We start from the raw sequence: 11,084 nt of genomic DNA, 5'->3' as shown, positions 1-11,084 counted from the left end.
AGATTTTCAACCACTTCACAATCTGCTCTGACAAAATGACAGCTGGTGTTAAAGTTAAGTCTGTTGTGGGCAACTATCAAAGTTAGAAGTTATCTTTAGATCTTTACTTACAAAACATGTTATGTTTTTTGAGGATAGAATCATCTGTGATTTTGAAATATTGACTGATGAAATTTAGGATGCAAAAATTTTCCAAAACTGATGATATAGTGTTTTGCAACGAAACCCTTCAATTCTTTGTGAGACATATTCTGCCGTACAAAACTAAAGAGTGGTAACTCCATAAGAGCAAGTCAGAGAGAAACAGACAGACAGGATCTCTATCTCCATCTCTGTCTTCACGCCATTCATCTTCGTTATCTCTTGTCCTGACAGAAGAATTCTTGGTACAGAACTGGACTAATGTAATAGGTCTAATGTTTGTTAAAATTAAAACTAAACTTCAGAGTCATGATGTTGAATCTTTGAGAAACACAATACATTACTACTGTTCACCTTTGTAGGGCAGTCTAATGAGAATAATAGAGAGTGAATGTACAATGTTTGTGATTTCCATCTCTGTGCATTTTGGGCTCTTGGTTTTGTGTTCGAACCAGTTTGATGTTGTAGGAATCTTTATTTAAAAAATATATATATATATTTGTTTTGCTTTACCAAAATTCTAGTCTGTTGCACGCTGAGAGAGGTCTTAGTGCTGAAACAGTCGTGCTTTGCTTCTTTGGTGTTTTATATTAAGCCTCTTATTATATTAAAATCAACTAAAGTGTTTTATGTTTGGGGTCAAATTGACCCCAGCAATTTCAACCTACACAGCTGTTTCATGTCTCCATCTTCATAGCACTTAAATAAATAACATAAAACGATGAATCCCCCCCCCATCCCCTTACACATCAAGGGTCAGTTTGAGGGTCAGTTTGACCCCAGGTAAACCAATAATTGCTGTGAAAATTGTAAATTGTTGTGAAAATTGTAAAATGTCTCGGATACCAGTAATATCTTTTTTTTTTTTTACTCTATACTCAATAAAAAGTTTAAACAAGGAAAAGTATGGGGGTATTATTGGGGGGAATGAGAAATGGAGAAATGTGGAAATGAGGTAAGCCAGAAAGTGTTGGGGGGAATTTTCAAGCCAATAAGGAAGTGGCGGCATGCAGGCGGCAGTTCCTCTAACGTCCGCTAGGGGCGGAGGCGGAGCTCCAAAATGACTCAAAAAAAAACCGGCCCGACTCCATGCAAGTCAATGGAACCACAACCCAACTTCTCACTCAAAATACAAATGTGGGACTTCCTCTATCAAGTTCAGTCAGATCTGCATTGTACCGCCGCTGTTGTCCAGCAGGGGGCGCTGTGCTTCAACAAACGCCCCGCAGCAACAGGGCGCCTTCATTGTATAGAATCAGGCTTGCGGCTTTTTCCTCAACTTTTTTTTTTCCACCGCTCAGGCTGCTGCTGCTATTATTTAGGCAAAGAGAAAGGAAGTAGCGACAGGCTAGCTGGTTAGCTGGTCTAAAGCCATCCAGTTTGCTTGGAAATGATGCACTTTTGAAGCTCTTTCACCTCGGCGAGTGCTGTTTTTTATTTAGTATACACATAGAGATGACAAGTAGGTAGGTACAGATTTTTTTTAGAGTCGTCTGTGTTTCTTCTTCTTTTTTTTTTTTACAGCCCGGGTTCAGGCTCATTCAGTAACGTTACTGAGCTTTGTCCGAGAGGCTCCGTCGTTGTTAGCCTGTTTGTTACCAAGTGGGATTGCCTGAGTCTTGATTTTTTGTTTTGTTTTAATCAAAGGGCAAAAAACACAAGCAAGACACCGAAAAGCTGCGACTTGATTTTTTTTTGTGTGTCTCAGCTGAATCGCGGGGGAATGCAGTAAAGGATTACACCGAGACAATGAGAAAGACAACCGAGCAAGGTAAAAAAAAAAAATCTTCCTTGTGTGTTTGTTGTCTTTTTGTATGAGAAAGCAGCTTCACTAATTTGTCAAAATATGTTGTTGTCAAAGGAGAATTTCTCTTTGCATTATAATCTTGCTTCCATCTCAATATCAGGCTGAATGGACAGTAACGTTATAGGAAGTTGTAGTGAAGTAGTTGCTGAATATTATCGTACTGCTTTAACCATATTATTTTGATAATAGATATCAAAGCATACGCGGGACTGTGGCTTTCATACGTGCCTTTTCTAATTAAAACAGGATGTCGCCCGTTTGGTTAGTGGTACATACTTGCATCCACTGTGTGAGTTGAGAAATGTAGGCTAACTTGTTGCAGTGCCATGTCCCCCGCCGGGCCTGCTGCACGGTGTGACTGACATACATGTCATGTGTGTGTGTGGCTGTCTGTTGTTTTGCTCGAGTGAACAACACACGGCTGGCTCACCTGGAATTCAGAAAAGCCGCACAATGTTGGGCTCGATGCAGACCATTCAGTCCCTGCCAGGAAAAAGCAGTCAGACGAGTTGGTGTGGAGCCACCACGGGCATCTCACACTCTCAGATGTAGCATACTGTTATTATGTTCACTCCTGTTTGGGTAAAATTGACAGTTGCACACCTAGTATGAGTGTCAATGATAGGTTTAGGTGAAACAAGCAATAGATCTACCTGCTAGGACTTTATTGGGTCAATTTGAGGTGGTTTTGGTTTACACTTGAAATTGGAAACAGCCCTTCTCTCCTATTTTACTCACTCCATTAATTTAAAGAGCATTTGAACGCAACCATACAACAACAACTCCAGTGGTTAGAGTTAGACAGTTGTAGGCTGTGGTGGTATGCAAATAGCCCAAATCTACAGTAGGCCTCCTCCAGCTGCCTCTTCCACACAGCAGCACACCGGCCAAACCTTACCAAAATCTTCCACATACACTAAGAGAGTGGGACTGCCGGGGCATGCTCAAGCTACATGACTAATGTCTGGGTGGTGGAAAAAGCTAATCATATAGTAAAACAGCGAATAGGAACAGTAAAATTAGGCGTATGTGCGTTTCACTTAAAAGTTCCTCTCCCTCTCTGTTTTCCTCTTTCCACTTCTTTGATTTTCTTTGGCCGCAATACTGTTTGTGCTATCCCAGTGGCATCAGAGCGGTGCCTAATGTGGCAAGTCATTTCCTCTTGATGAAATAATGTATTTACACTTCCTTCTGTCACACGGGCCGCTCCATGGGTCTGTCAGCCACATGTTGTTGTGACCCAGGCTTAGCAGAGGAATGGCTTGAATTTCGGTGCCAGACTAATGTGGAAATTGATCACTAGCGCCTGCTTTAGACAAAAGGGTTTATATCACATTTCTCTCATTCTTACTTTTTTGAATATAGGATATCCTAGGCTGTTTCTTTGCAGACAATGCAAAAGTAGCTGACCCTTATAACTACTGTAGTAATTGAAATTGTGAGACAGGAAGCGTATTTAATAAATAGAGACTTTGCTTTGTCTTATTAGCTTACTGTGAGAGACTTGGAATGTTAATTAGAGTTAGAATATGAAAGATGGGGGTTGTGATTGTATTGAATACGCTGCTGCTGCTTCTTGATTCACAGCAGAGCGCAGCCAGACAGCCCTACACTCAGTCAATCCACAGAAAGCCTGTCTGCCATCTTTAAAAGAAAAGGACCATATGGTCTTTGGCTGATGGTTTGTACTCTGCAGCCCCACTGCAGACTGGCAGACAGAGCTGACAGTGGTTGAGGGTAGGGGGGGGAGGATAGGGGAGATTTGGGAGGGGGGTTGCTCCATTTTTAGGAGCTCAGCCTTGAGTTGTAATTGGCCTACACATCCTGGCGGATGCAATTGCGTGAAACTGCGGGTGAAAAGATAATTGCCTCAATCATAGCTGTGCCAGTATTTCTCGGAGAGATCTCAAGGGACGGGAGATTCTAGGTTGGCCTCAGAATACGCTCTCCCGTTCAGCTCAATGCCTTTCACTTCTCAACCAATAGGCTGGCATATTGAGAACCTTACTTGGCAATAGTGTAGTTATTAGAGATTAATTGGCCCACCAATTGCACATTTAGGTCAGTCCTATTAAAACTAGGCTTAATGTGATTTAGAGGTGTAGTTTGTTGGTTAAAGGCAATGTCTAGCTCACTGTAGTATGCAAGTCTATAGCTGTTGTTGGATAATCAACCTAAACCATATTAGAGGAACTGCCTTTGTTCCCTAATATGATGATTATAAAACAAGCTGCTCTCTGCCTTGACACCACAGCCAGAGCCAGCTAGAGAGCTTATCAAAACCTAATTTCAAATGTGTCTTAATGGCAACCGCATGGTTGGCAAAGAATAAGTTAAAGTGATGATCAAATTACATTGTCTTATTTTTACATTCATGTCATGTGTGAAATTTCTTGGTCTTAAGTGTCTTGCGGTTAGCTTAAGCTACATCTGAGCACTGTATTTTTAGATGATGACTGAAGAGGTGTTGAGCTGTTTTTGCTTTGCAGATACCAGCAGAAACTTTGTGGAGGCTGAAGTGTGTCTGTCATCATCTCCGGCCTGCCTGTATCTTATCTTATGTGCTTGCAGGGTCGCATGTGTTGGGAGTTTCTAAAATGTTTCTTTGTCTGTCTGGTTTCTGACAACAACTGTTTGATGATTCACGACTAGTGTGTAAAATTAGGTCAAAGTGGTGGCTACACAGTATAATGAAAGTCAATTTTGACACACTGGATTTTTTTCTGGCTCTGACTACACATTGAAATTGTTTTAGCTTACTGTTTTGAACACAAAAAACTGGGTAAAAAAAATTGAAGTCCTAGTGTTTCTTTTCTGCCTAATATGTCAAGGCCTAGTTCAAAACTTGAACTTGTAGAGGTTGTAGTTGGTGTTGGGTGTGAAGATTGACTTGTAGAGTGCAATGTAACCATGTTTTAACCATGTGTGAACTCCTTATTAGGCTGTTTCTAGGCTTCTGTGTTGGTTTGCTGTATTTTGTTTTAGTATCTGAGTAATTTAGGCTGTTGAGTTTGACAGAACAAGGACAGCTGAGCAGGTTGAGCTATGGTGTATGGTGCATGCAGCACAGTGAGTCCTAATTAGTCCCCTAGCAGCATGCGTCGTATCTATGTGCAGCTGGTGTACTGGGTTTAGGACTATATAGGCTACCTGTGGAATGACGCAGACACCTGCGGTCCCATGGCCCTGGAAAACGCAGCCTCAGCACATAGAGTAGACTAGCTATCTCAACTATCTGGAGGCAAACTGCTGATACACTCATCACTGGACCAATGGCATTATTACAATTGGAGATAACAGAGTTTTTTTGTTCATGGACAAGAAGAGAAATGGGGGGCCACTGCAGTTAGAATGATGACTGAGTGATTAGGTGATTTTGTATTTTTTGACAAGGTACACTGGGTTCAAAACTATACTATACTGTAGCAGTTGAGAAATAAGGAGGAACAAAGAGACGAATGAAGTTTACTACTACATGATGAGGTATGGAGAAGGGCTCCTTGCTGAGGGCTTGGCAAGAAAGTCACAGACATGTAGAGGCCTGTGTTTCTTTCTACCAATCTGCCCATCAGGAGGATGCCTTTACCTCGCTCTTACTGACACTGCTGCTCAGGAACACTGGGATGGGCTGGGTTAGGTGTCATGCTTCCTTTTGTTAACCTCTGGCTTGGTTCAGGCACTGTTATTATCATTTCCGGAGAATAGAATCCAAACTTGCATATTCCCTCAACCGTTGAAAGAGCATCAACTCCTTATCTCCTCATCATTGACCTTGACAGCTGATTTGAATAGCCGAGTTGAGGATGATCCCCATCGGTGTTGCCTGCTGTACACTCAGCAAAGCAAGGTGTGTAGGTGCATGAGCACAGAGGAAGGGATGAATGGAAACAAGGTCAATGAGGAGAAATGGGACACAGTTCCAAGACCACCAAAACGTATGTTTTGTGTGTGTGTGTGTGTGCCCAGGCGTTTGCATGCATGTAGCGTGCCATAATCCAGTGTGTAAGTCCAGTAGTGTGACAGGAATGCTCCGGGGCGTGCCTCTCTGCGGCGAGAGACGGGGAGAAAAATAGCTTTGCATTCTGCAGAGAGCTGCTAACCAAGCTTTACACTGTGGATTTACAATGACGTGCGTTGGGTAGAGATGTACGGACTGAAGATGGCGAGAGCAAGCAAAAGAAAGGGGGTGAGTGAGTGAGTGAGTGAGAGAGAGAGCAAGGGAGTATGTTTGAGTTGTGCAAGTAGACAGAGAGAGGGAAAAAGGGGGAGTTTTAAAATCATCAAGTCCACAAACCCTCTGGCAACTCGGCTCTTTCAATGTGGCAAGCTGAATTTATGGGCTTTATAAATAGGCCCAGCTGTAATGATAGGGTATAAGTGAGGAAAAGGCAGACTGGCTGTTTAGGGATGGCCTACATACAGTGCATTTGTTTGTTGTGCCTTATTCAGCCATCATTCCAGAGTCCAAACATATCAGGTCAGGATGATTGCAATCAAAGCCTGATTGTGGTGATTATGATTACACCAAATCTAGGTGTTTAGATTCTGATTATAGGCTCAGTTATAAGCTAAGCAAAGATTCAACCACAATATACAACTCAAGAATTTTCCACAGTGAAGTGCAAAGTGGCCTGTCAGCGTCATGGAAGACCAATTTAAACCACTTTCAGACGGCTTAAATATTGTGATTTTGAATGGAATTTAGGCTAAAAATCTACAGGTTAGTCATAGTGCTTAATTCTTCACAAATAAGGAACAATGTGTCCCATCTCAATTCCAGTTGTGGTGGGTAAGCTTCAGTTGTGTACAGTAAGAGTGCTTATAGTGCTTTCCCTAACACATACCTCTCATCACATTCAAATGTATGGATTGTAAAGGGAGGGATACTAGCAGTTCCAACAATAACCCAGTTTTACCAGCTGCACCACACTCAGCTGGTTTTCAATAAGCCCCTACTTGTGTCCTTGCTGAGCCCAGTGGCAGGTGACCCAGTGCTGGATTTGAATTTTTAGACTCTTTGGCTGTTCTGTTAAGCTCTAATTATGGCAAGCACAACACATTGTATTGGAGCCTTGCTTTTTTTTCTCTCTCTCACTCCCTCTCTACCCCCCTTGCTACAGCTTGGTGCCTTGAGTGGCCACCATCAGGAAGAGGTCTGTGTGTGTGTGTGTGTGTGTGTGTGGACACAGATTGACTGGTTGATTGCTGTGGTGAGTGCTATAACCTCCCCCTCCATCCTCTCTGCGGTCAGCGATCCTGTCCCTTGGCTCTGGATTATGGGCAGAGAGAGGGCACACCCCGAGGCTCGCTTGGCTTTGTTTGCTATTATTGTGCATCATAGCCTGTCTCTGTGGGCGAAACCTGTCAAGGTCTCCTGCTTAGGCAGCGGTAACAAGGGCCAGACACATATAATGAGGTGATGGTTTATATATTATTTACGCTAATTGTTTGTATCATATTGACATCCCCATCATTTCTTTTCCATGGATATTGGTGACTGTAGAAGTTTGTCATTCAAATGGAAAGAAATTATCCATGGGAGACTCTTTTTTTTTTTTTCTTTAAAGGTTACATTTGGCCTGATTGCCATGTTTTGTAATGTGAAACCCTGTGCTTCACAACAAAGCAGATCTGAAAGCCCTGACTCACCTCACCCCTCCTCCTCCCTGTCTTATCTTTCACTAGCCAAAGCCATGGAGGCACTGAACCGACATGTGTGACTGCGTATTCCTGAATGGCTTTTATGGTTGTTTTAGTGCTGAGGTGTACATAGAGCTGTACAGTAGTTTGTTTTTATGCTGTTATGAAACTTTTTTTTTTATCCTGACCTGAACCCCTGCCTGTGTGACAGAGATGAATATTAGCCTAGATACCGCAGTGTGCTTCTTCTTCCAGCTGGCTGTCCGCAGTATTAAACTTTTTATAGCCTTTATGGACATACATTGGGTTTACAAAATATTAGGAACACCTGTGCTTTCCATGACACGACCAGGTGAATCTAGGTGTAGGCTATCCCTTATTGATTTCACCTATTAGATACTCTACATCTCTCACACATATAGGGGAAGATGCAGGTGCAGGAGAGGAGAGAGATTCAATAATTAATTTTAAGTCCTGAAGAAATTGACCCAGATTCTGCAAGGATTCTGGGGTGCAGGTGTTCCTAATATTTTGCTCACTCAGTATCTATGTCCCTAACTGTTCCAGGCACTTGTGTAGGGGGCTAACTCTAAAAGGATTGGATATATCCATTAGCTCTACCTTCCCTAAGAGGCTTGGTGGGTTTCGCCCAGTCTTCATTGCACCAATCCAATTGTCCAACTTTACAGACATAAGTATATTGGGACAAATGGGATTGGACTTGTTTGTGTCTTGGATGAATGGCTGTGGACAAATCTGAGGAACTAGTGTTCAGCTTCATTCCTCTCTCCCTCCCTGTGTTGCCCAATGGCACTTGGGAGAGATTTGAAAGGAGACGGGGGGCGGGGGAAATGGATAAACTCAGCCAGGCGAGGCAGCAGGGGTGACAAACCGTTCCCGTTGTTCATGCCAGGCTAGAGGCTAGCCACTGTAGTACAGCAGTACAACAGAAACTGGGAGAGACAACACAGTGTTGGAGCAGCGGATACAGGATCCACACAGTATATTTCAACACTATTCCTCGTAAAAAATGAAACTAGCTGGGCTGATATCTTCTGAGAGATGGAGGTAGAAGCCAGGCCCCCCCTTGCATAAACAATCTTATTAAAATAACCTGAAAATTTTAACTGATTTACTGTGGCTTACTCTGAGGCTTTTTACTAGTACCAGTCCCAGTTTTCTATGGCAAAGGAAACACTGAATACTGTATGTGAACTATATTTTTCTGGTATATTGTTATTTTGATGTCTGTCAGCCTTTTACATAGATTTCTCAGCCTGAATGTAGCAGTGAAGGACATGTCACACAGGGACAAACTGCACTGCAGTATGAGTGGACTTTGTGTTCGGTGTTTGGCTTGAACTCTGTTTGTGTCCCAGTCTGCAGACTGCAGCTGAGTCCGACCAAGGGATGCCTGAAGGGCTATGGAGAGTGACGAGAGAGAAAGAGAGGAAGAAAGAAAGAAAAAGCAAGGCAGAATATCTAGACAAGAGAGGCATAGAGGGAAAGATATAAAGGGGGGGACAGATGGAAAGAGAGAGAGGAGCTGAGGGTAGAAGGAGAGAGAGAGGGAGCAGAAACAGTAGACCTTGGCTATGTGCTCTCGATTGGCTGGGCTCGGCTCTGTTCTGTTTGTTTTTGCTCTATTTTTACCCTCTAGTCTGACTCTGGTCACTGCTGAATGACTCCATATGTAAGTTACATTTCATCTGAGGGAAATTATTCAGATGTGTCTGGCCTAGGTGGGAGAGAGCGGTAGTAAGAGACTTTCTGTGATTCATACAGAAGAAAAGAACATTGTAGTGCCTTGTGCCTTTGGAAAGATAGCTTAGTGGTATTGTCTCCATACTGTACTATTTTTTTCATTGTTCATATCTGCTGAAATGATTAGTCGATCAATTGATTGTCGGCCGACATTTTGATAATTGATCAATTGTTTATCAATTAAAAATATTTATCAAGTAAAAATACCAAATAATTTGCATGCTTTTCTCCATTTCATATCATTCTAAAATTAAGTTTTTTTTGGCGGCTGGTCAGACTAAGAAAGCAATTGGTAATTGGGATAGTAATCTACAGATCAATCAATAATGAAAATAATCGTTAATTGCAGCCCTATTCATATGACACGTCACAGCATACTCTGCATCAGTTTTGTTCTTTCAGTTTTATCAAACCCATTTGGATTTTGGTTGGATTTAGAAAAGGCAATTCTAGGCCTAGATATCTGAGGTTGGAACAGCGTTATCCTTTCTAAGATGCTTACCATCCACACCTCAGTGTGTGAATCTGCCGGGCCACCCAAACATCATCAGGACACACTCCAGGGAAGATGTTTTCAGTAGATTACAGTAGATGCAGTAGATATAATATATACTATTTTAGTAGGTCTGAGATTATGCTATTTCCTCCTCATTATTCCAAACAGACAAGCTCCTTATAGCGAGGCCTCCTGCTGCCATTTGTCCCATGTCTGTATGTAGAAAATTTAAGACTAGTAATGTTACTAACATTAGGGATCTGCTGTTGTACCAATGGGTCGAGCATGGCACTGACACTGACCTGGTTATGGGTTTCATTCCTGCTTGAGCTACCCATACTTGTCATCATAGCAGGGAGAGCGGAGGGTTTGGTCTGCATTAGCCAGGTTAAATCTCGGTTAAATTCTTTCCTGCTATATATGTTGTCAAAGGGATCAGTCTGATGTGGTGAGATCAAGAGGTTGGCCTGTCTCAAACTTTGTCTGATACTGTAGCTGTAGGGAACAAAGAAAAGTGTGTGTATATGTGTGTGTGTGTGTGGCATGTGTGAGAGTGTGTGGGGGGGGGGCTTAAGAAATACTAAGTATGAACTTGGTGCAGTGCAGTGCAGTGACTATTCTGGTGCCACAATGGAGTCATGTGTTTGGGGAGTGTTTTTAGAGCAGAGTAGCCCACATGAGTGAGCGTGTACAATATCCCCTCTGTCTGCCTTTTCCCTTCACTTCCTCTTCTCCTCTTCCTGATTCCTGCCTGCAGCTGCCCCACATCTTCAGACGACGTGCGTGTGTTTGTGTGTGTGCATGCGCTCGCCCACGCTCAATAGGAAGGAAGTGTTTCCTTAACTTGAGACCGACCTGCTCAGCCGCTGTCTGCCTTACAACACACGCACCTGATTCAGATAAACAAGCTGTCCAATTATTGGTATTGCTTTGGCCGAAGAGGGGCCTTGATGCTAGGCTGGAGCAAAAGATTTCCTTTGAGCCAATAGCCTTTGTCTGTAATACCAGGGAAAAGCAATAGTGCCTTGCATCCAGTTGCCTAAATGTCCTATATGTAGGACCGGATTTGTCCACCCCTGGTCTAAACAAATCAGGTCTATTAGTCCAACATGATAAGGCCCCCCCCCCCCCCCCATCCACCGAGTGATCCTTGACTGAGATGACGGGTCCGGAAAACTCCGGAATCCCCTGTCACCACCAACCAGCATGGAATCCCAAAATAGCCAATCAGACGAA

General features: G+C 42.9%; 1 protein-coding gene across 1 annotated transcript in view; it reads left to right on the top strand.

The window, feature by feature from the left end:
- The first annotated feature begins 1,474 nt into the window (after positions 1-1,474).
- Positions 1,475-11,084, top strand: part of LOC139664469 (unconventional myosin-IXb-like) — a 61,536-nt gene continuing 51,926 nt past the window's right edge. The window contains exon 1 of the mRNA XM_071543308.1: positions 1,475-1,912. The gene's annotated coding sequence lies outside the window, so the exon portion shown is untranslated. The remainder of the gene's footprint in view (positions 1,913-11,084) is intronic.

Source organism: Centroberyx affinis, unplaced genomic scaffold, assembly GCF_046629955.1.
Source record: "Centroberyx affinis isolate AG114_WGS23_722 - 3 ecotype Tasmania unplaced genomic scaffold, CSIRO-AGI_Caff_v1 ptg004288l_1, whole genome shotgun sequence".
In the NCBI taxonomy this organism is placed as follows: Eukaryota; Metazoa; Chordata; class Actinopteri; order Beryciformes; family Berycidae; genus Centroberyx; species Centroberyx affinis.
The sequence above is the reverse complement of the archived record's forward strand: the minus strand, read 5'-3'. Positions and strand labels throughout refer to the sequence as shown.